Source organism: Haematobia irritans, chromosome 5, assembly GCF_050003625.1.
Source record: "Haematobia irritans isolate KBUSLIRL chromosome 5, ASM5000362v1, whole genome shotgun sequence".
NCBI classification, from domain to species: Eukaryota; Metazoa; Arthropoda; class Insecta; order Diptera; family Muscidae; genus Haematobia; species Haematobia irritans.
In genome coordinates this window covers 146,225,600-146,229,397 of record NC_134401.1, presented here as the reverse complement: position 1 = coordinate 146,229,397, position 3,798 = coordinate 146,225,600, and positions in this window count along the sequence as shown.

Genomic DNA, 3,798 nt, shown 5'->3' with positions numbered 1-3,798 from the left:
CTTACTTCACGCTTCTTCACCGAGACCATTTTAGAGTCATAGTCCATATACATGATAACGGATGGCAATGCCGTATTTTTGGTTCTTTTTTTCCGGGTTGCACTGCGTCCATAGACCGTGGGCCAGACTCCATCACGGTTAACGATATCGGCTAAAAACCAATGCTGCCTCGGCCCGTGGTATACTTTCCACCTCAGAAGCGCTTTCGAAATACTTCGAGGTGGAGCCCATCGCGGTTCATGTCCATATATTGCTAGTCTGTATCCAAACTCCCGCTTTTTGTTGCGAACAACGTATTCCACATATCAGCTTCCAACCTCCCAGTGCCTCTCATTCAGTACTCCATTTCAGGGGAGAGATACGAACGTGAATCATGCCCATATCTTCTTAGTCTGCGTCCAGACTCCCGCATTCATTCAACACATCGCCAAATCCATGTCGGTCATCTTGTTGCGAAAAAAATATTCCACATACATGTTGGTCTTCTTGTTTCAAACAACGTATTCCACATACAGTATGTCAAGAAAGTGTTTTGACAATAGGATAAAAATTATGTTTTATTCCAAAATTAAATATAATTTAATTTTAAAAAATATTTTATTATGTATTTTGCAAAGTATACATATTTTATTTTTCTCAAAACGAATTAACAACTCGATTTTTACTTCAATTATTTCTGGAATTTTAAATATTTGGCAATGTCAAAAGACTTTCTTGACATACTGTATCAGCTTCCAATCTCCCAGTGCCTCTCATTCAGTACTGACTCTATTTCAGGGGAGAGATACGACCGATCTTATTCTCCAGTTCTCTGTGTCATTCTGTCCATCGGCTACATTTTAAACATATATGTTCATCAACAATTTCTTCTTCCTCGTCTATGCACGTATTCCTACTGGGTGAGGATGGGGAAAATGTTTTACGTATCCGACACTATGTCCATATGCCATGTGCCGGATTCCGTCACAGTTGATGATACCGACTAAAACACATCCGGCCTCACCCCAGGGTATTCCTTCCATCTCAGGACTATATTTTTGGGGGAGATACGACCGATGTCATTCTTCAGTTCTCTACGTCGTTCTGTCCATGGGCTAAATTTTGGAAAAAAAGGTATGTTCAGCACCATCAACAATTTCTTCTTCCTCGTATATGCACGTATATGTACTGTATTTGCCCATATAGTACAAATATTTCCCAACATAGCCGTGGCCAGATAGCATCTGGATTGTGAAGAAGTTTACTTAGCCGTGCCTTCGCCACATTTGAACATCTGGTATAAGTGTCTACCTTTCTCTTTTCTGGTTTCTGCAGCGTTCTAACCATTCCTCTATTGTTTCTCGCTGGATGTCCTCTTTCGAATTTGTAGCGCTCTTGGTTGGCAAGAGAAATCTTTCTTCGCTCATTTGCCAGAAGGGCTATTGGGACCATTACCGCTATCACTAGTACGGCTTCTCCTGATACTGTGCGCTACGCTGATACGATGATGTGTGCACAGTATTTTAAACAACTTGGATGTTTCTCCATTGGCCCACACTAATCATCTCTTTATTTTTCCTCTATGTGTTCAGTAGGAACACGTTGTCAAAATTCACACCTTAGTCTTAGTTCTTTTAGGGAATATCATCCTAAAGGTGGCGTGGTATCCATCTAGATGTTTGATGGATAAGAAATGCTCCTTCATGGAGAGCATTTCGGACACACCGGTGACAACCCATAGCACATTATTTTGAATCGTTTGGATGTTTCTCCATAGGGTCTCGCTAATACTGAAAGACCAAAGATGCGTAATCGATGAAGCAATGAATCTTTTGAATCGTCTCTCTATCTTTCTTTCAATTGATACGTGACAATGTCATTAGGAGGAACATATTGTCAAAAGTCAAGCCTCAAGCTTAATTCTTTCTGTCACCTTCTAAAGGTAGCATGGTTCTTCACTAGATGGTTGATGGATAGGAAATGTTTCTACACCGAGAGCAATTTGAACTCATACTGAAGATACTGATAACTTATCGCGACCCGAAGAGCATTATTTTCCACCGTTTAGATTTTTCTTTATTGGTTCTCGATAATACTGAAAGTACAAATAGGAATCGTTTCTTGATATTTCCCACATGTACAATCTGCTGTTGACTTCAGGAAGACCAGGTTGTCAAACCTTCCACCAAGAACCTTTCGGTTCTTGTACGTTGGAATATGTCGGCATCGAATATGAATGTCTAGCACAATGACCTTTTGACCAAACATAATTGTAGAACCATCATCCGCATAAGTTATCAGGTGGCAATAAGCCTTTCCTATTGAAAAAATATGAGGACGAACCCGAACTACCTGATAAGCTTCTTACATCACGCTTCTTCACCGAGACAATTTTAGAGTCATAGTCCATATACATGATAACGGATGGCAATGCCTCTTTTTGGTTCTTTTTTCCGGGTTGCACTGCGTCCATATACCATGGGCCAGACTCCATCACGGTTAACGATATCGGCTAAAAACCAATACTGCCTCGGCAAGGCAAGGAGCCTTTCCTATTGAAAAAAAGATGAGGACGAACCCTAATTGTTGCCCAAACTTATGCGCCGCCACTATTGTACCGTTATATGTACACCTTCTTGGGTAATGGAATGGAAAATGTTGTGCCAACACTGGATGTTCTATGAAACGCGAAAGCATAATAGCTTCCAGCATCTTCATCAACAGGGACAGAAGAGTAATTGACTTATAAGAACCGCAAAGTGTACCTGGTTTTCCTAATTTCAGTATCGGAACCACATTCCGTAGTTTTCAAATGTTCGGAATTTCGAGGGAGTTGAGGCATCAGATGCTTGGGGCATCAGATGCTATCTCGCTTAGGTGCGGCCTGTGATCTGCAAACCTTGGGAGGTTCAGACGGATATTGAAATTCCGACCCAAAGCAATTCAAGCGCATGCTTTATCCAGCCGGTACTGAGATTGCCAGTGGGATATTTTCAAATTTATGTACGGTGAGTTCATGAACGTACTCTTCTCGGAAATGATTCTGTCCCCAAAATCAATCAATATTTTTAGCGGGAGTTGGTAACACTTCGGATCAGTTATTGTCACGTTGCCTTAGATAGCTCCACCACCATTCTTTTGAAAGCCTTTTTATTAAAGTTCAAATGGCAAACAAAAATATAGAACGCACTACCAGTTATCCTTACTCCAATCCAATCGGATATAGAACACACCAACTTCCTTTGTATACTGGTATGGTGCATTTTTGTTTTTTGTTCAATTTAATAGCGTAGATGACACCGGAAGGATATAAACTCTCTATGTGGGTGGAACCATATTTATTTATTGCGTTGCAATCCAATAAGGAAACTTCAAAATAGTTCATAAATGGCTAGTACATACAAACCAAAAGAGGGTTTTAGCAGAATTTTTGCAAACAAATTAAAAAAAAGATATTTTTCAAATTGTATATCCAAAAACCTACATGGGTTCAGATCCAAAGAGTAAATTTATACCCTTTTGAGGGTAATTTTTAATGGTTTCGAAATAGAAAAAAAAATTATGAAATAATAAAAACAAAATGTACCAAAGACAAGTCGGTAAATAATAACAATAGCACGTGAGAGTTGAAATTGAAATGACTTCCCACGCCGTCGTTCAATGCAATCAACTTGGTAAGACCAACAAGAACAACAACACCACCACCATTAGTAAGGCGGCCCAGCTGAACTAGACCAACCAACCAACCAACCAACCATCTAACTACCACCATAACCACCCTTAACACCATCAACAAAATCTCAATGGGAATGGAACATA